General features: G+C 38.3%; 1 long non-coding RNA gene across 11 annotated transcripts in view; it reads left to right on the top strand.

Annotated features, from left to right (window-relative positions):
• LOC147370916 (uncharacterized) overlaps positions 1 to 21,971 on the top strand; it is a 432,430-nt gene that overhangs the window by 3,427 nt on the left and 407,032 nt on the right. For 10 of the 11 annotated variants that reach the window (XR_015165610.1, XR_015165611.1, XR_015165606.1 and 7 more), the window contains one exon: positions 7,344 to 7,412. This is a non-coding gene — a long non-coding RNA (uncharacterized LOC147370916). Of the gene's footprint in view, positions 1 to 7,343; positions 7,413 to 11,904; positions 11,942 to 21,971 lie in introns of those variants that run through there. The other variant, XR_015165614.1, reaches the window with a different exon arrangement.

Raw genomic sequence — 21,971 nt, 5'->3', positions numbered from 1 at the left:
CTCAGGATTGATATCATTTAGGATGAACTGGTTGGATCTCCTTGCAGTCCAAGGGACTCTCAACAGTCTTCTCCAACACCACAGCTCAAAAGCATCAATTCTTTGGTTCTCAGCTTTCCTTATAGTCCAACTCTCACATCCATACATGACCACTGGAAAAACCATAGCCTTGACTAGACAGACCTTTGTTGGAAATGTCTTTGTTTTTTAATATGCTGTCTAGGTTGGTCATAACTTTCCTTCCAAGGAGTAAGCATCTTTTAATTTCATGGTTGCAATCACCATCTGCAGTGATTTTGGAGCTCCAAAAAATAAGGTCTGACACTGTTTCCCCATCTATTTGCCATGAATTGATGGGACCAGATGCCATGATCTTTGTTTTCTGAATGTTGAGCTTTAAGCCAATCCTTTCACTCTCCTCTTTCACTTTCATCAGAGGCTTTTGAGTTCCTCTTCACTTTCTGCCATAAGGGTGGTGTCATCTGCATATCTGAGGTTATTGATATTTCTCTCGGCAATCTTGATTCCAGCCTATGATTCATCCAGCCCAGGGTTTCTTATGATGTACTCTGCCTATAAGTTAAATAAGCAGGGTGACAATATACAGCCTTGACGAACTCCTTTTCCTATTTGGAACCAGTCTGTTCCATGTCCAGTTCTAACTGTTGCTTCCTGACCTGCATACAGATTTTTCAGGAGGCAGGTCAGGTGGTCTGGTATTCCCATCTCTTTCAGAATTTTCCACAGTTCATTGTGATCCACACAGTCAAAGGCTTTGGCATAGTCAATAAAGCAGAAATAGATGTTTTTCTGGAACTCTCTTGCTTTTTCAATGATCCAGCAGATGTTGGCAATTTGATCTTTGGTTCCTCTGCCTTTTCTAAAACTAGCTTGAACATCTAGAAGTTCATGGTTCACGTATTGCTGAAGCCTGGCTTGGAGACTTTTGAGCATTACTTTACTAGCGTGTGAGATGAGTGCAATTGTGCAGTAGTATGAGCATTCTTTGGCATTGCCTTTCTTTGGTATTGGAATGAAAACTGACCTTTTCCAGTCCTGTGGCCACTGCTGAGTTTTCCAAATTTGCTGGCATATTGAGTGCAGCACTTTCACAGCATCATCTTTCAGGATTTGAAATAGCTCAACTGATATTCCATCACCTCCACTAACTTTGTTCGTAGTGATGCTTCCTAAGGCCCACTTGACTTCAAATTCCAGGATGTCTGGCTCTAGGTGAGTGATCACTCTATCATGATTATCTGTGTCATGAAGATCTTTTTGGTAGGTTTTCTGTGTATTCTTGCCACCTCTTAATATCTTCTGCTTCTGTTAGGTTCATACTATTTCTGTCCTTTATTGAGCCCATCTTTGCATGAAATGTTTGTATAGTGACCTTAATAGCAGATTTTCAGCTCATGCATAGTATGGTGATTTTTCTATAAAAAGTTGCTAAAATTGTGCTCCTGTATCTCAAGAAATTCTTTCATGCTCTGCTTCTCACTCTCCAGTTTGGACACTCTCACCCTTTTCTTGTTTCCATGGTTTCTGACTTGTGGGCTCTTTTCTGTTACTGTCATTTAGCCTGCCCCATTTAGACTGATAACTTGCTTGTGATATCTGCCAGAGATTGCTTTTGGTGTCCATCTTTGACCTTCACCCTCAGATCACGAATGTTGGTTTAATGCACTGCAACCTCTGGGAAAACCTTTGCTCCCTATAATTAGTCTTAGTTCAGTCTGTGGGCTCCCACATGTCTGGGAAAGGGGACCAGACTAAATTATCTGCACTGTTATTCTGGTTGTTTTTATTAGTCCTTAATGGATTCGTTGATATTACTACATTTCTATCTTATGTATCTATTTAATGGATTTGCAAAAGGACTACTTTCATGCCTATACTTCCTTCCCAGGTACTCTTGATTCATAAAGGTTGCTTGAATGCAAACAAGCTGGATAACAGTACCTGATCTCCTGCTTGATTCTAATTAGGAATCAAGTAATACTGATGTGTGATCATAGATTATAAACAAATTATTCTGTAAGCTTTTGCTATTTTATAGTCAAAATAAATCTGTAAAATAGTTTCTTTGTTGTAGAATAGTTTATTAATCTGGAATTGGTTTGGATTAAAACTATTCTAACGTGATTGTTACTGTCTAGGGAAGAGGGTAAGATAGTGAGATAAGGATGAGTGAGTAAGTAAAAGTTGCTCAGTCATGTCTGACTCTCTGCAACCTCATGAACTGTACCCTGTCAGGCCCCTCCATCCGTGGAATTCTCTAGGCCAGAATACTGAAGTGGGTAGCCATTCCCTTCTCCAGAGGATCTTCCCAATCCAGGGCTCAAACCCAGGTCTCCCACATTGCAGGCTGATTCTTTACTGTCTGAGCCACCAGGGAAGCCCCAAAATACTGGAGTGGGTAGTCTATCCCTTCTCCAGGGGGGTCTTCCAGACCCAGGAATCGAACTGCGGTCACCTGCATTGTAGGTGGATTTTTCACCAGCTGAGCTACCACAATAAGTTGATATAAAAATAAGTTTAAGGATGATATAATAGTAGGAAATGAGAAGGATAAAATTGAACACACTGTTGAATTTTGAAAACATGTTAAATGACTTGAGCCATTACTCAGATTAAGAAAGTCAGGTAGGCATAGGCAGCTCAGAAAGGAAAAGCTTCTTATTATGGAGATGCATCTACTTAAATAATGCTAATTTTTAAATAAGTTAGGGTGCAGAGGAAGGGACTGCCTTGGTTTTAGCTTTACAGATAAATTATCAGATATAATAGTTGATTAGCTTGACACTTATTCACTCTTTCTTAATCAATCAGGTTGCCATACTTTTTAGTCATATTTATGTTTAAATTTTAAATGGAAATAACGTAGTCATACAACTGAGCCATGTAAATGTCCAGGATCTGCAAGTATCCTCCTCCCCTCCCATCTTTCAGACTCAGGCATGACACCCTCTTGCTTTACCTGGTTCTTTAATATTTGAATTAATGTACTCAGGCTATCCTTTTTAAAAAAACTTTTAATTTTGTATCAGGGTATAGTCGATAAACAATGTTGTGATAGCTTCAGGTGAAGAGTGAAGGGACTCAGCCATACATATACATGCATCCTTTCTCCCCCAAACCCCGCTCCCATCCAGGCTGCCCATGACATTGATCAGAGTTCCATATGTTATACAGTAAGTCCCTGTTGGTTATCCATTTAAAATACAGCAGTGTGTACATGCCCATTCCAAATGCCCTAACTATCCTTTCCCCCATCCTTCCTCCTAGCAACTATAAGCTCCTTCTAGAAGTCTGTGAGTCTGTTTCTGTTTTGTAAGTAAATTCATTTGTATTAATTCTTTTTAGATTCCACATATAAGGGATGTTATATGATATTTCTTCTTCTCTGTCTGAATTACTTCATTCAGTATAACACTAAGTTCATCTATGTTGCTTCAAATGTCATTATTTCCTTCTTTTCTATGGCTGAGTACTATTCCATTGTGTGTGTGTATGTATATATATATATACATACACACACACCACATCTTCTTTACTCAGGCTATCCTTTTTTGATATGTTGTTTAGTCTTCCTACCATATGAGGCTGCTCCCATTGGGCCATTTGAAATGTGTGTTATTCATCTAATTTTATTTATTGCAAAAAAAAGAGAAAATAAATAGAAGTATAAACAATGATATAAAGACCAACTGTAATCCAACTATGTAAAATAATTACCAATGTCAAATAATTACTAATAGTTTTTACTGTGTTTCATCAAACTGAAGACACTATTGGCTAGAACTTCTACTATTTTACCACTATGAAAGGAGAAATGCAGTCAGGCTATGATATACTACTTTCTTTTCTATTAAAAAGTTTACGCTAATTGGAAAAGTTCTTTTTGACTTGTTTAAATATAAATATATTATGGATGGCTTTAGAACACATGTCAAAAAGAAAATATAAGAAAAACAATTTGGTTAAAGGAGCCCTAAAACCTCTTCACATTCAAAGTCCAAAAGTTCCATGTCATTTTTTGATTTGGAGGTGTTTATATCTGTTTTTCCTAATGGTTTCATTCTTTGTGCTATCAAAAGGATTGATGATATGGTTTTCTTAAAAGAGAGTTCCAGAATTGTCTCCAAGATTTGCATTTAAGCTCACCCATTTTCCCTTTTTTCCTTTAAGCATTGAAACTATGAGTCACCAGTTTTGGGTGGGCACATGGTGGCCCACTTAGAGACGTTTCTGAGTGTCCCTGGTAGTATAGGGCTATGGTCTGAATGCTTGTGTCCCTCCAAAATTCACGTTGAAATCCTAACCCCTAAAAGTAATGGTTATCAGAAAGTGAGGCCTTTGGTAGGTGATTAGATCATGAGAGTGGAACTCGCTTAAATGGAATAAAAGTGAAAAGTGTTAGTTGCTCAGTTGTGAGCAGCTCTTTGCAACCCCATGGACTGTAGCCCACCAGGCTCCTCTGTCTATGGAATTCTCCAGGCAAGAATACTGGAGTGGATTGCCATTCCCTTCTCCAGGGGATTTTCCCAACCCAGGGATCAAACCCAGGTTTCCTGCATTGCAAGTGAATTCTTTTCCATTCGAGCCACCAGGAATGGGATTAGTGCCCTTATAAAAGAGATCCTCACAGAGCTTGCTAACCCTTCTACCATGTGAGGATACAAGCAGAATTCTCAGCAAACAGGAAGAAGAGCTCCATTCAACCATATGGGTGCCACCATCTTAGACTTTCAGCATCCAGAACTGTGATAAATGAATTTCTAATGTTTGTAAGTCACCTACTCGTGGTATTTTGTTATAGCATCCTGAGCTACTAAGAAAGTTGTTATGACCATGTTCTTACTAGCAAGATAGGAGAAGAGGTGTGTGCAGGTTCTAGTTCAGATCCTTAAAGGAAGCTGCTTATCTTCCCCTTTTTCTTTCACTCCTTGCAATGAAAAGCAGACATGGGGTTAGTGAGCCAGCTTTAATCCTGCAGAAAAAGACACTCCAGGGGTTGTGGAATGACTAGACAAAAAGATCTGGATCTTCATATTACTGTGTAGAGCAGAGCTGCCTACCTGCCAAGAGTGAACAGCAGGTCTCATAGAAGGAAAAAGTAAAACTTCCATCTTGTTTAAACAACTGCTATTGTCAAGGCAGCCAAATTAATATTCATGTTGTATGTACAAGCTGGAATCAAGATTGCTGGGAGAAATAAAGAACCTCAGATATGCAGATGACACCATCCTTATAGCAGAAAGTGAAGAGGAACCAAAAAGCCTCTGATGAAAGTGAAAGAGGAGAGTGAAAAAGTTGGCTTAAAGCTCAACATTGAGAAAACTAAGATCATGGCATCTGGTCCCATCACTTCATGGGAAATAGATGGGGAAACAGTGGAAACAGTGTCAGACTTTATTTTTTGGAGCTCCAAAATCACTGCAGATGGTGACTGCGGCCATGAAATTAAAAGACACTTACTCCTTGGAAGGAAAGTTATGACCAACCTAGATAGCATATTCAAAAGCAGAGACATTACTTTACCAACAAAGGTCCATCTAGTTGAGGCTATGGTTTTTCCTGTGGTCATGTATGGATGTGAGAGTTGGACTGTGAAGAAGGCTGAGTGCCGAAGAATTGATGCTTTTGAACTGTGGTTTTGGAGAAGACTGTTGCAAGCCCCTTGGACTACAAGGAGATCTAACCAGTCCATCTTAAAGGAGATCAGTCCTGAATGTTCATTGGAAGGACTGATGTTGAAGCTGAAACTCCAATACTTTGGCCTTCTGATGCAAAGAACTGACTCACTGGAAAAGACTGATGCTGGGAAACATTGAAGGCAAGAGGAGAAGGGGACGACAGAGGATGAGATGGCTGGATGGCATCACTGACTCAATGGACATGAGTTTGAGTAGACTCTGGGAGTTGGTGATGGACAGGGAGGCTTGGCATACTGTGGTCCTTGGGATCACAAAGAGTCGGACACGACTGAGCGACTGAACTGAACTGAATAATACTGGAATGAAAATTCTACTGCTATAAATCTTATATACAGTATAACACTCACTTGTGTATATACGTGTGTATATATGCATGCATAGAGATCTCTAATCATTTCCCCAAAATAAATTCCTATAAATAGAATTACTTGGTCAAAGGCCTTTCACATTTTTAACATTCATTATCAAATTTACTGCCAGTATTTCTGCATTAATTTACCATACCACTGGGAACATATATATATATATATATATATATAGAGAGAGAGAGAGAGAGAGAGAGATTGCTATACAGTGTTACATTTGTAAAAATGTTTTTGAGGTAATTTGCACAGAATAAGTCCATAGGTCTTAAGTACTCAGTTCCTCAAGTTTTTGTATATGCTTCATGGGGTCGCAAAGTGTCGGACATGACTGAGCGACTGAACTGAACTGAACTGAACTGTTACACACAAAAAAAGGTATAGAATGTTTCCATTACCTAGAAAGTTATATTGTGCCCCTTTCCTTAATCCCCATCCCACAGAGGCAACTATTGTCTTGAGTTCTAATTTTGCCCATTTTTAAACTTCACATAGATAGAATAATACAGGATGTATTTCCTTTCTAATTTCTTTGCTTTCATTTTTTTAGATTTATCCTTGTTGTTGCAAATATCAGTGATGTTCTGTTGTATGATGTTACTACACTGAGAAAAAAATCTCTCTGGTTGATAAATACTTCTGTTATTTCCAGGTTTGGGCTATAAAGAATATGACTTTTTGTGAACATATGTTTTTCATTTAATTTGTCTTGAAAATACCTAAGATGGGATTGCTGGGTCGTAAGGTAGATGCCTTTTTAACTTTTAAGGAAACTGACCTGTAGCTCTGAGAAGTGGTTGTACAACTTTATGCTTCCCCCAGCAGCAATGTGTGAGAGTTCTAGATGCTTCTTACCCCAGCAAACAGTTGTATTGTTGGTCATACATTTTAGCCATTCAAGTGGCTGTGAGAATGTAAATTTATGTTTTCCTTTTGACTAAGAATGTTGAGCTCCTTTTAATGCTTACTGGCTGTTTCTATATCTTCTGTAAAGGATTTGTTCAGGTCTTTTGTCCATTTTTGCAAATTTAGTTTTCTTTTTATTGTTTATAGGAGCTCTTTATATATTTTGAACACAAGTTCATCAGATATGTCTGTTGTTAATTTCATTTTCTAGAATGTAGCTTTTATAAGCAGAAATTATAGTTAGGATAAAGTACAATATATCATTTTTTTTCTTTTGTATTTAGCTGTTTCTTGTGTATTTTATGAACTTTTTACCTACCACAAGGTTACAAAGATGTTCTATGTTTTCTTCTAGGCTCTCTGGTTCTAATTTTTCCAGTACAGTTTATGATCTGCCTCAAATTAACTCTTCTATTGGAATGAGGTGGGTATTGGGTTCTCTTATTTTCTATTTTTTTGTGTCATTTTCCAGGGCATTGGTTAAAATAACTTTTTGTTTTTGCCAATATGGTAAGTATATATGGTACTTTATTGTTTTATCCTGATCAACTCTTGACATTGAATATTCTCCTGTTTCCATCTTCCTGAAATTTTGAGTCAGAGCTATTCAAAGGGCTAACTTTTTTATTTTAGTGAAAAATCTCATTTTCTTTTTCGGATGTGTGAAATTACCTTAGCATGACTGATCTAGTAACGTCTATGTCAGTCAAGATCAGAAAATACTCAGAAGAAGTATTGGCAGCTATCAGTCTACTTTAAATTAGTTAGGATTTTGACTGACTTATGAAGTATTAAGATGGCTATTTTTCTATGATATTGCTAAGCTGGAAGAGGTTAAATTGTTGAACATGGGTTAACACATAGGAAAAGACTAATTATACCAAATACTTAGAATAGTAAAATAACTGTTACATCTGTAAAGCATGAGCTATGCTTCTTAGGGAAATAAAAAAAATTTGTTTTAAATATGTTTGGTATAAAAGAACAGAGCTTATGATGACAGGTTAAGCCAAATTACCTTGGTGATTTTGCCCTTAAATTTCAGTGACCTACAGAAAATAGAAGCCATCTACCTGATGTCAAAATCTGAGTTCCTGAGAAAAAGATAAGTCTCAGCCCCACTAAGTTTTTCAGGGATTATCCGACACAGATGAGCTAGAGCTCTAAGGAGAGTAGAACATTCACATTCATCTTGGAGGGTTAATGTCCAAGAAAATTGACTATCTAAGCAGCTATAATAATTCCAAAAGAGAGTACATTTACATTTTCTAATAATACAATTCATGTATTAATAATTCTTTATGCCACATAAATCTTATCTTCATACTTCCACATATTTGGCTTCAACAAACCCTATTATAACTAAAAAATGAGCTCAAATCTTCTTTTTCACTGCTATTTTTCCATCAGTTAACTTCTTCCCATGACCTCTAGCAGTGATGCTGTGTCATTTGGACTTAGAATCCTAAATAATTTTTACTCCATTGTATCATCTTTTTTGACAAATGATAAGGCTTATTGTTTAATTATCTAAAAATCTTTCTCACACATATTCTGTTGTAGTTTGTATTTTATAACTCAGCACATCTTAATTTCTTATTTTTTATTTGGTGACTAAAAAAATAAGGCCAGACTCAATACAAAGGCTAGTAATTGCCACAGAGAGCATTGTCATAATTTCCTTCAAGGAACCCCATCTTGTTAACTATTTAAAAATTGCTGAGAACATTTTTCTTAAGGGATTTAGTATTCATTTCTTCCAGTACTTTTATGCTGCTAGAAAACTCTTTTATGTATTGAGTAGAGTTCTAGTAATATTTGCAACAGCAGTTCTGTCAAAACACTTGTAAAGTATGCTCACTCATCATGGAAATTTTGAAAGCTTCTGACCCTTCAAAAATGTATGTTTTGCTTGGAAGCTACCCAAAAAAGCTTAAATTTTGGAAGAGCATTGGGAGCAATTCACAGAGAAACCATTTTAGTTTTCTAATTAGAGAATCCAAGATAATATTATAGGAACCAGTCTAGACAACATGACTTTATCTAAGACACCTTCTGAAAGGTGTCTTTATAGATTTTAATAACACCTTCTGAAAGGTTCTCTGCAACAGCAAACTTTTTATTTTCAGCATTGCCCTGACAATGTATCAGCAGCTTAAAGAATTGAAAAGCCTTAAATGCAAGGCATTGAAGATCCAAATCCTCTGAGCTGATCCTTTCTGACAGAGGAGAGAGGCCAATAAGCTAACCCTAAATGGTATAATTAGAAGCAGTGCATAATTAAAAGCCATCTGCATGTCTTGTGTGCCCCTTTCTGTATGTGAAATAGGGCCAGCACTATGTGAGTACTTAAAAGCTCCTTTCAAAAAATTTAAAATCCTTATTGAGACATTATTCTACAGTGCAGATAATAAGACAACCAGTGTATTCATGATCAGCCCTAACATTTCTTATTATTTTACAATATGTGTGAGTGATTTACAGCCAAATTAACATAATGTCATACCACCAACACTAGAAATGTTTATTGTAGATTTAAAAATATTCTATGGTTCATGAAAAGAAGTTAAGTCCTAGGAGCTAAGAAAATAACGTTGTTGTGTGTCTCCGTCAAGATTTTAGTCTAAAGTTCATTCTGAATTCCAACAGAGGCTGTGCTCTACTCCCACAAACAAATGCTAGTTAGCAAGCCCTCAGATTCAGTAGTTTTATTTTTTCTTCTTTAGAGATGAACTTGACTTCTAAGCAATATTTAATATGTTTTCTTTAGTAGGAATTAATTGGTAAGGGAGCCTAGTCAATAGTTCTTATAAGAGGATTGAGTCATAACTAGGTGATGCTCCTTTTAATCCCCTTAAATGTTAAAAGATTGGTTCGTCCTACTCAGATCATCAATACCATACAAGAACACAGTTCCTTGTTGTGGTTCTGTGGTCTGGGACATTATATAAGGGAATCTGAATTATTAGAGGGGGAAATTAGTCCTGATGCCCTCATAAATGCCTTTGATCCCTGATTTGGGAAAATCCCTTGGCGAAAGGAATGGCAACCCACTCCAGTATTCTTGCCTGGAGAATTTCATGGACAGAGGAGCCTGGCAGGCTACAGTTGTTGGGATCCAAAGGAGTCAGACATGACCTTCACAACTCTTAGATTCCATGAGTTTATGAGTTTTAGTTTTAAAATGCTATATTTCAATAGTCAGTGAAAATATGTAGGATTATTATGTAAATTGATATAAGAATAGTCAAAGATCTATAGTCAAAAATCAAAGTCAAAAATATAAGATCTATAGTCAAAAGATCTATAGTCAAAAATCAAAGTCAAAAATATAAGATCTATAGTCAAAGATCTATAGTCAAAAATCAAAGTCAAAAATATAAACATTTTAAAAATTGTTTTAAAAGATTTTGCTTCCTACATATCATACCCCTAGAACTTATATCACTACAGTCTGTTTTTCTCATGACACAAAATTCTTGCTTTTGAGATTTCAAATCTAATTTCTTCTCAGAGGTTCAGTTTAATACTTCTTTCCAAATGTAATTGATTTATCTAGGTTGGAATACAGTGATTGATATTCCCAGATGCAGCAATTCTGAATTCCCGTGGGTTTATGTATTAGCAGGCCTTTTATCCAATCTGTCCTTAGAGACTCTCCTATCGATATGCTCTTTAATCCCCAGGGGCTTAGTGGGGCCTAACAGGTCATTGTTTTTTAAATTAATTTTTATTGGAGTGTAGTTGATTTACAATGTTATGTTAGTTTCTGCTGTTCAGCAAAGTCAATCATTTATACATATACATATATCCATTCTTTTTTAGATTCTATTCCCATGTAGGTCCCATTATGACCCTATTTGGATTCTGTTCCCATATAGGTCCCATTGTGATCCCATGGACTATACAGTCCATGGAATTCTCCAGGCCAGAATACTGGAGTGGGTAGCCTTTTCCTTCTCCAGGGGATCTTCCCAACCCAAGGATGGAACCCAGGTCTTCTGCCTTGCAGGCAGATTCTTTACCAGCTGAGCCAAAAGGGAAGCCCGTACATATACATATATCCACTCTTTTTAGATTCTATTCCCATATAGGTCACTACAGAGTGTTGAGTAGAGTTCCCTGTACTATACAATAGGTTCCTATTAGTTTTTTATTTTGTATATAGTGGTGTGTATGGGCTTCCCTGGTAGTTCATCTGATAAATAATCTGTCTGCAATACAGGAGATCCCCATTCGATTTCTGGGTTGGAAGTTCCCCTGGAGGAGGGATAGGCTACCCACTCCAGTGTTCTTGAGCTTCCCTGGTAGCTCAGATGGTGAAGAATCTGCCTGCAATATACCTGGGTTTGATGCCTGGGTTGGGAAGATCCTCTGCAGGAGGGCATGGCAACCCACTCCAGAATACTTGTCTGGAGAATCCCCAGGGACAGAGGAGCCTGGCCAGCTAGTCCATGGGATCACAAAGAGTTGGACATGACTGAGTGGCTAAGCACAGCATGCACAGTAGAGTGTGTATTTGTCAGTTCCAATCTCCCAATTTATCTCTCTGCCCCTTTCCTTCTTGGTAACCATAAATTTGTTTTCTATATCTGTGACTCTGTTTCTTTCTTGTAAAAAGGTTGATTTTACCCTATTTTTGGATTCCACATAAAAGCAATATCATATAATATTTTTCATTGTCTGACTTACTTTGCTAAATATGACAATCTCTAGGTCCATCCATGTCACTGCAAATGGCATCATTTAATTATTTTTATGGCTGAATAATATTCCATTGTATATACATGCCACATCTTCTATATCCGTTCTTCCATCAATGGACATTTAGGTTCCTTCCTTTTCTGGGCTATTGTAAATAGTGCTTCAGTGAATATTGGAGTTTATCTATCTCTTTGAATTATGATTTTCTCCAGATATATGCCCAAGAGTGGAATTGCTGGATCATAAGGTAACTCTCGTTCTGTTTTTTTAAGGAATCTCTGTACTCTTCTCCATTGTGGCTGTACCAGTTTACATTCCCACCAATGGTGTAGGAGGGTTCCCTTTTCTCCACACTCTGAACATTTACTCTTTGACATTTTTTTTGATGATGGCTGTTCTGACTGGTGTGAGGTGATATCTCATTGTAGTTTTGATTTGTATTTCTTTGATAATTAGTGATGTTGAACGTCTTTTCATGTGTTTGTTGGCTATCTGTATGTCGTCTTTGGAGAAATGTCTGTTTTGGTCTTCTGCCCATTTTTTTCTTGTTTTTTTTTTTTTGATATTGAGTTGCATGAGCTGTTTGTATATTTTGGAGATTAATCTTGTGTCTGTTTCTGTTTAATCATTCACAAAGGCATCCATAACTCAGTCTCTGATTCTTTTGAGGTCAGAGCACTTGGTAATCTCAGAATGTCATCCCTTGTCTGTATGATTCTTATTGTTACCACAAAAACCCCAAACTTTGCAGAACCACCTGGTTTCTGTATGGTTTTATGTAGTAAAGAGATTCCATATTCAGAATGGGCTGAGCCTCTCTGGCACGCAGATTTTTAGTCCAGATGGTTCTAGCTCTAACATAAGTAGATATCTTTCTATCTTCCAGTCTTTAGATTCTATTTCCTGATTGGATTAATCTTTTCATGGGGTGATAGAAAGGAAAAGCGCATTCCCTTCAGGGAAGCTCTCATCTCCTTCCTTTGAAATATAAGCGTGGTCAGGCTGGACCTCACAAAACAATTTAGTGACTAACCGGATGTGAATATCAGTGTTGTATGATCATTTTCACTGTCAACTTCTTATTTTCCTTCAGAATTTTTTAAATTGAGGTATAGTAGATGTATCAGATCAGATCAGATCAGTCGCTCGGTCATGTCTGACTCTTTGCAACGCCATGAATCACAACACGCCAGGCCTCCCTGTCCAACACCAACTCCTGGAGTTCACTCAGACTCAATTCCATCGAGTCAGTGATGCCATCCAGCCATCTCATCCTCTGTTGTCCCCTTCTCCTCCTGCCCCCAATCCCTCCCAGCATCAGAGTCTTTTCCAATGAGTCAACTCTTCGCATGAGGTGGCCAAAGTACTGGAGTTTCAGCTTTAGCATCATTCCTTCCAAAGAAATCCCAGGGCTGATCTCCTTTAGAATGGACCTGTTGGATCTCCTTGCAGTCCAAGGGACTCTCAAGACTCTTCTCCAACACCACAGTTCAAAGCATCAATTCTTTGGCACTCAGCCTTCTTCACAGTCCAACTCTCACATCCATACATGACCACAGGAAAAACCACAGGCTTGACTAGAGGGCCCTTTGTTGGCAAAGTAATGTCTCTGCTTTTGAATATGCTATCTAGGTTGGTCATAACTTTTCTTCCAAGGAGTAAGCGTCTTTTAATTTCATGGCTGCAGTCACCATCTGCAGTGATTTTGGAGCCCCCCAAAAATAAAGTCTGACACTGTTTCCACTGTTTCCTCATCTATTTCCCATGAAGTGATGGGACCAGATGCCATGATCTTCGTTTTCTGAATGTTGAGCTTTAAGCCAACTTTTTCACTCTCCGCCTTCACTTTCATCAAGAGGCTTTTTAGTTCCTCTTCAATTTCTGCCATAAGGGTGGTGTCATCTGCATATCTGAGGTTATTGGTATTTCTCCCGGCAATCTTGATTCCAGCTTGTGTTTCTTCCAGTCCAGCGTTTCTCATGATGTACTCTGCCTATAAGTTAAATAAACAGGGTGACCATATACAGCCTTGACATACTCCTTTTCCTATTTGGAACCAGTCTGTTGTTCCATGTCCAGTTCTAACTGTTGCTTCCTGACCTGCATATAGGTTTCTCAAGAGGCAGGTCAAGTGGTCTGGTATTCCCATCTCTTTCAGAATTTCCCACAGTTTATTGTGATCCACACAGTCAAAGTCTTTGGCATAGTCAATAAAGCAGAAATAGATGTTTTTCTGGAACTCTCTCGCTTTTTCCATGATCCGGCAAATGTTGGCAATTTGATCTCTGGTTTCTCTGCCTTTTCTAAAACCAGCTTGAACATCTAGAAGTTCACGGTTCATGTATTGCTGAAGCCTGGCTTGGAGAATTTTGAGCATTACTTTACTAGCGTGTGAGATGAGTGCAATTGTGCGGTAGTTTGAGCATTCTTTGGCATTGCCTTTCTTTGGGATTGGAATGAAAACTGACATTTTCCAGTCCTGTGGCCACTGCTGAGTTTTCCAAATTTGCTGTCATACTGAGTGCACCACTTTCACAGCATCATCTTTCAGGATTTGAAATAGCTCAACTGGAATTCCATCACCTCCACTAGCTTTGTTCGTAGTGATGCTTCCTAAGGTCCACTTGACTTCACATTCCAGGATGTCTGGCTCTTGGTCAGTGATCACACCATCGTGATTATCTGGATCATGAAGATCTTTTTTGTACAGTTCTGTGTATTCTTGCCATCTCTTCTTAATATCTTCTGCTTCTGTTAAGTCCATACCTTTTCTGTCCTTTATCGAGCCCATTTTTGCATGAAATGTTCCCTTGGTATCTCTGATTTTCTTGAAGCGATCTCTAGTCTTTCCCATTCTGTTGTTTTCCTCTATTTCTTTGCATTGATCGCTGAAGAAGGCTTTCTTATCTCTTCTTGCTATTCTTTGGAACTCTGCATTCAGATGTTTATATCTTTCCTTTTCTCCTTTGCTTTTCGCTTCTCTTCTTTTCACAGCTATTTGTAATGCCTCTCCAGACAGCCATTTTACTGTTTTGCATTTCTTTTCCATGGGGAAGGTCTTGATCCCTATCTTCTGTACAATGTCATGAACCTCAGCCCATAGTTCATCAGGCACTCTATCTATCAGATCTAGGCCCTTAAATCTATTTCTCACTTCCACTGTATAATCATAAGGGATTTGATTTAGGTCATACCTGAAGGGTCTAGTGGTTTTCCCTACTTTCTTTAAGTCTGAATTTGGCAATAATTAGTTCATGGTCTGAGCCACAGTCAGCCCCTGGTCTTGTTTTTGCTGACTGTATAGAGCTTCTCCATCTTTGGCTGCGAAGAATATAATCAATCTGATTTCGGTGTTGACCATCTGGTGCTGTCCACGTATAGAGTCTTCTCTTGTGTTGTTGGAAGAGGGTGTTTGTTATGACCAGTGCATTTTCTTGGCAAAACTCTATCAGTCTTTGCCCTGCTTCATTGTGTATTCCAAGGCCAAATTTGCCTGTTACTCCAGGTGTTTCTTGACTTCTTACTTTTGCATTCCAGTCCCCTATAATGAGAAGGACATCTTTTTTCGGTGTTAGTTCTAAAAGGTCTTGTAGGTCTCATAGACCCATTCAACTTCAGCTTCTTCAGCATTACTGGTTGGGGCATAGACTTGGATTACTGTGATATTGAATGGTTTGCCTTGGAAACAAAGAGAGATCATTCTGTCGTTTTTGAGATTGCATCCAAGTACTGCATTTTGGACTCTCTTGTTGACCATGATGGCTACTCCATTTCTTCTGAGGGATTCCTGCCCGCAGTAGTAGATATAATGGTCATCTGAGTTAAATTCACCCATTCCAGTCCATTTCAGTTCGCTGATTCCTAGAATGTCGACTTTCACTCTTGCCATCTCTTGTTTCACCACTTCCAATTTGCCTTGAATCATGGACCTGACATTCCAGGTTCCTATGCAATATTGCTCTTTACAGCATCGGACCTTGCTTCTATCACCAGTCACATCCACAGCTGGGTATTCTTTTTGCTTTGGCTCCATCCCTTCATTCTTTCTGGAGTTATTTCTCCACTGATCTCCAGTAGCATATTGGGCACCTACTGACCTGGGGAGTTTCCTCTTTCAGTATCCTATCATTTTGCCTTTTCATACTGTTCATGGAGTTCTCAAGGCAAGAATACTGAAGTGGTTTGCCATTCCCTTCTCCAGTGGACCACATTCTGTCAGATCTCTCCACCAAGACCTGCCCATCTTAGGTTGCTCCATGGGCATGGCTTAGTTTCATTGAGTTAGACAAGGCTGTGGTCCTAGTGTGATTAGATTGACTAGTTTTCTGTGAGTATGGTTTCAGTGTGTTTGCCCTCTGATGCCCTCTGCAACACCTACCGTCTTACTTGGGTTTCTCTTACCTTGGGCGTGGGGTATCTCTTCATGGCTGCTCCAGCAAAGCATATAGTATTATATAATTTACAGGTGTACAATGTAGTGATTCCCAATATTTAAAGGTTATACTCCATATATAGTTACTACAAAATATTGGCTATATTCCTGAGTTATACTGTTTATCCTTATAGCTTATTTTGTATCTAATAGTTTGTACCTCTTAATCCCCTATGCCTGTCTCACTCCTCTCTCCTCCACTTCCCTCCCTTCTCCCCACTGGTAACCACTCATTTGTTCTCTATATCTGTGAATCTGCTTCTTCTTCTTCTTCTTTTTTTTTTTTTTTGGTTATGTTCACTAGTATGTTGTATTTTTTTAGATTCCACACGTAAGTGATATAATACAGTGTTTATCTTTCTCTGTGTGACTTATTTCAGGCTTTCCTGATAGCTCAGTTGGTAAAGAATCCACCTGCAATGCAGGAGGCCCCAGTTCCATTCCTAGGTTGGGAAGATCTCCTGGAGAAGGGATAGGCTACCCACTCCAGTATTCTTGGGCTTCCCTTGTGGCTCAGCTGGTAAAGAATCCACCTGCACTGAAGGAGACCTGGGTTTAATCTCTGGGTTGGGAAGACTCACTGGAGAAGGGAAAGGTTTCATTAGTGTAATGCCCTCTAGGCTTCCCTGGTGGCTCAGATGGTAAAGAATCCGAGTGCAATGCAGGAGACCTGGGTTTGATCCCTGGGTCAGGAAGATCCCTTGTAGAAGGGAATGGCAACCCATTCCAGTATTCTTGCCAAGGAAATCCCGTGGACAGAGGAGCCTGGCAGACTATGGTCCATAGGGTCGCAGAGTTGGACATGATTGAAGCAACCTAGCACACAGCGCATGCCCTCAAAGTCCATCCATATTGCTGCAAATGGCATAATTTCATTCTTTTTAATGGCTGAATAGTATTCCATTGTATATATTTATACTGCAATGGCACCCCACTCCAGTACTCTTGCCTGGAAAATCCCATGGATGGAGGAGCCTGGTAGGCTGCAGTCCATGGGGTCACTAAGAGTCAGACATGACTGAGTGACTTCACTTTCACCTTTCACTTTCATGCATTGGAGAAGGAAATGGCAACCCACTCCAGTGTTCTTGCCTGGAGAATCCCAGGGACGGGGGAGCCAGGTGGGCTGCTGTCTATAGGGTCGCACAGAGTCAGACATGACTGAAGTGACTTAGCAGCAGCAGCATACTGCTTCTTAATCCATTCATCTTTTGGTGGTCACTTAGTTTGCTTTCATATCTTGGTAGTTTTAAATAACACTGCCGTGAATGTTGGGGTGCATGTATCTTTTTAAATTTCATTGTCATCTTCTTAAGCCTGGACAGCCTAATCAAGGGACTTACTGAGTTTACTGAGTTGACATTTACATGGAATTTATGGGGAAGGAAATGCAAAAAAAAATGCAAAAACAAATTCTCTCCCTCCTAATTCAAGACTACACTTTTTAATTTTTAAAAATACCAGTTCCCCCAATTTTTATGCCTCCATAATGACTCCCATTTCTAGCATAGTCTCCTATTTAACACTGACTTTGAACTGTGGTGTTGGAGAAGACTCTTGAGAGTCCCTTGGACTGCAAGGAGATCCAACCAGTCCATTCTGAAGGAGATCAGCCCTGGGATTTCTTTGGAGGGAATGATGCTGAAGCTGAAACTCCAATACTTTGGCCACCTCATGCGAAGAGTTGACTCATTGGAAAAGACTCTGATGCTGGGAGGGATTGGGGGCAGGAGAAGGGGACGACAGAGGATGAGATGGCTGGATGGCATCACTGACTCGATGGACGTGAGTCGGGGTGAACTCCGGGAGTTGGTGATGGACAGGGAGGCCTGGCGTGCTGTGATTCATGGGGTCGCAAAGAGTCGGACACGACTGAGTGACTGATCTGATCTGATCTGATCTGATCTGAAATAAGTGGTTAAATGACACTCAGGAAAGAACAAACATAGGCTTCAAACTTATTCAGCAGCAGTTTTGTGGTTCTGTTTACCAAAATGATACATACTTGGTATCACACACATTTCATTAATTCCATAAATATTCATTTCATGTCTACCATGTCTCATCAGAATTATAGATTCTCTGGAGACTGTGAAGCAAAGAGTATGAGACAACCCTGAATAAAATTGTTTACATTTGAAACCCTGGGAGTAAAGTGGGCATAATAATTAATCATAATAAAAAAGATCAAGTTATAATAATAATATAAAGCAAATAGTTTATTAAATACATTGTTTTTAAAGAAATATGAAAATATTCCATAGAAATATGTACGATATTCACAATTATTTGAAAAGCTATGAAATTAGTATGACAAAGAATTTGAACACTCTTGCTTATTCAAGTAAATTTGAAATGTCAATTTCTTAGAGAATTTCTGCTTTCTCCTTGACTGTGGACATACATTGCTGCCATGCCTTATTTACTTATTTTTCCCAAAAGGTAGGATAAAAATAAGCCTTTTTATCAAAAGAACTAGAAATGTTTAGATTCAGTGGTTCAAAGTGATGAAGTGAAGTCTGTGGATTCACTATGGTATTTTACATAATTGGAAGCTATGCTTTCAAGGTTGTTGATACTGAAGTAAAACTCAGTTGCTAATTTCATTCACATTTGTAACTACAGACACTGAAGGATTAACTCATTTCAAAAGTGAATATTTGTTGCTTTTTAAAATCATGTTTTGAAGCACGTAATAAACTAGAGATTTTTCACTAATATTGTCACCAAAAATGACAAGAAACTAATATATTTTTTAAGTCCTGTACTGCTTTATGCTGACACTTTCTGTGTGTTCTTTCATTTAAGTTTACAACTCGAGGGGAAAGGTGCTCTGTATTCATCTACCCATCCATCCATATACCCAACAAAAATTTATATAATCTTTACTATGTGCTAACCATGGCAATAATAATAACAATAAGGTGTGCCTTGTGAGTCAAGGGAGAAGTATGTGCACATGATTTGAGTAACTGGAGGGAGAGGGCTGGTTTTGGGTTTAACACATCACTGATACTAAAATCCTTCCACGTCCCATCTCCTGGGGAACTGTTGTAGGAGGCAGCAGTGAAGACAATTATCAGGAATTCGGTAGAAATTTCCCAGGATTCCCAGGTTTAGTGTATGAAGAGCCAGCATCAGGGAAGAGATCTGTTTGCATGGGCTGATGGTATTCTTGACAATTTTAAATAGAATTTTTGCTATGGACAGAGAAAGCAGCACTTGCCGTGGAGGAAATGGTTAGAAGGAGTATGAACTGAGGTTCGCAGAGTGGGATTTGAGATGTACCAATTTGGATATTAAAAGAGTGACTTTGCTGTGTATCCCAAAGTAATACGGGTCAGACGAAATATGAAGAAAGTGAAGCTTTGAAAGTCAAATAGATAACAAAGACCCTGTGATTCAAGCCCAGGTTTGTACAACTTCCTTGGGCAACTTTTTATTTTAATTTTTTTTTTTTTAATTTTATTTTATTTTTAAACTTTACATAATTGTATTAGTTTTGCCAAATATCAAAATGAATCCGCCACAGGTATACTTTTTAAACCACTTGTAGACACTTACTTGAAATGCTTTCCTTGAAATTTGTCTTTTCAATATATTGAAAAGACATTTGTATGAAATGTAAAAAATTTGCATGAAATGGAACACTTTCTATAATAGCAAAATGCTTCAGTAAATAGAAAGTCATTCCAAGTTGTATTCTGACTCTCTGTCCTTTGTTCAAATGTACTGTTCACATATTCAGAGACAGAACGTCTCTATGACTTAATTATGATGAGTATAATAATTGAAAGTAGGTGGTTATTTTATGCCAGAAAAGATAATTAAATGGGGAATTGCACTATTAGCTAGCTTTTTAGTACCATGCATTATCCTTATGAAAGGTGATATTGTGATTCCACTGTACATTGCTCTGACAAAAAATATTTAGAGTCAACACTTCAGATCAGAGGGCATTAAGAAGTACATTAGACACAGAAGGCATCCTGCAGATATAATTAAAATACTTTGGAAATTTTATAAGCCTAAATATAGGGCATTGACTTCCTTTTTGACCATTGGTTTTATTGTCAGTAGGAGTGGCAATTCTTCTTGCACCTATAGTTTCAGTAGAAATAAATTAATCATCAGAATGGATATAATAGGGGCATAGACAGCTTAGTTGGAAATCTTACCATTTTTTTTCTTGGAAATCATAAGGAGAATATAAATAAATTTTTTTTCTCTAGAAAACAGAAAATTCACAAACTCTTGGTTACCTTTAACTGTACCCAGGCAAATGAAATCAACATCAGCTTTATGGGAATGATGGGGCTTTGGGTGCTGACGATAGGATGAAGAATTTGGGAACATGGAAAGGATTAGCAGTGGTGGATATTAGAAATCAGAAGCAAACATTCACTCCTGGAAGGAGCAGACCCATGTCTGAATGGGAAGTGCTGTGAATTGGACAGAACTGGGTGTAATTACTAACAAAGGTGGGGAAAGAAGTTGCAGAAAGTATCTGAGGAAGTCAAGAGGTCACTGACATGCCTTAGGAAACTCCATGTTCCAAAAGACAGTGAACAGTTTGGAAATCAAGAGGTATATCCCTTGGTATCAGTGATAAGCAAAGGATCCAAGGGAAATTAGAGTTGGGGGTAGAAGCTCTTCTGAACCAGGATAGGTGTTAAGTGGCAAAGGAGCTGTGGATTATATTTTAAATAGTCTACTATTTTAGCAATACCAGAGAGAACTTTTGAACAAAGAAACCTAGAAAACTATTCACAGGGTCTCTTATTAATAACTGGTCTAGGAAAATTCAACTCATTTAAACATGCATAACAAAATTGAATTAAAGACAGTATCCAAACACAAAAACAATAAGAAAAATATGCAAAAGAGTACCAAAATCCCCTATGTAGAAAGAAATCTCATTGGAAAATATTGCATGAAGAAAATAAAAATTAAAATCATGCATTTCAGTGTGAATTAAAAACTTGAATGTAGCAATTACAACTCTCAAGTAATATCATATATATATATATATATATATATATCTCAGAAATATAATAAGCCACAGAAAAGCTGAACAGTCAACAAGAAGTATCAGCTAGATTGTTGCAGGAGTTGAAGCATAAAGTGGTAGCTTTCAGAAAAGAGAAAGAAGAAAAAGAAAATAATTTAGAAGTGAAGACTAAATTTCAAAACATAAAACAGAGAACAGATATGTTAGGAAGCACAGTAAGGGACATAGAAGAAAAAAAATGAGGAAAAATAAGCAAATGAAGTACAAATAAGGAGATACAATGATTAGAGAGAAAAAGCTATTTTTCTTCCCTGGGTTGGGAAGTTCCTCTGGAGAAGGGAATGGCAACCCACTCCAATATTCTTGCCTGGAGAATTCCACGGACAGAGGAGCCTGGCAGAGTACAGTCCATGGGGTCTCAAAGAGTCAGACACAACTGAGCAGCTAACACTTTCACTTTCACTTTAGAATAAAGACAAAGGAGATACAATATATTTATAATTGAAGTTTCCAAAGTGCCGGGGTAAGGTAGGGGAAACCAAAAGTGGTATCAGTCAGTCAGTCAGTTCAGTCACTCAGTCGTGTCCAACTCTTTGCGACCCCGTGAATCGCAGCACGCCGGGCCTCCCTGTCCATCACCAACTCCCGGAGTTCACTCAGACTCACGTCCATCGAGTCAGTGATGCCATCCAGCCATCTCATCCTCTGTCGCCCCCTTCTCCTCCTGCCCCCAATCCCTCCCAGTATCAGAGTCTTTTCCAGTGAGTCAACTCTTTGCATGAGGTGGCCATAATACAGCAATTATATAAAAATGTAATTTATAAAATCTCTCCTAA

This window comes from Bos grunniens, chromosome 6, assembly GCF_055505025.1.
Source record: "Bos grunniens cultivar Pamir isolate PY7600 chromosome 6, Bosgru_T2T1.0, whole genome shotgun sequence".
NCBI lineage: Eukaryota > Metazoa > Chordata > Mammalia > Artiodactyla > Bovidae > Bos > Bos grunniens.
Note: the sequence above shows the minus strand (reverse complement) of the source record. Positions and strands in the feature narration are given on the sequence as shown.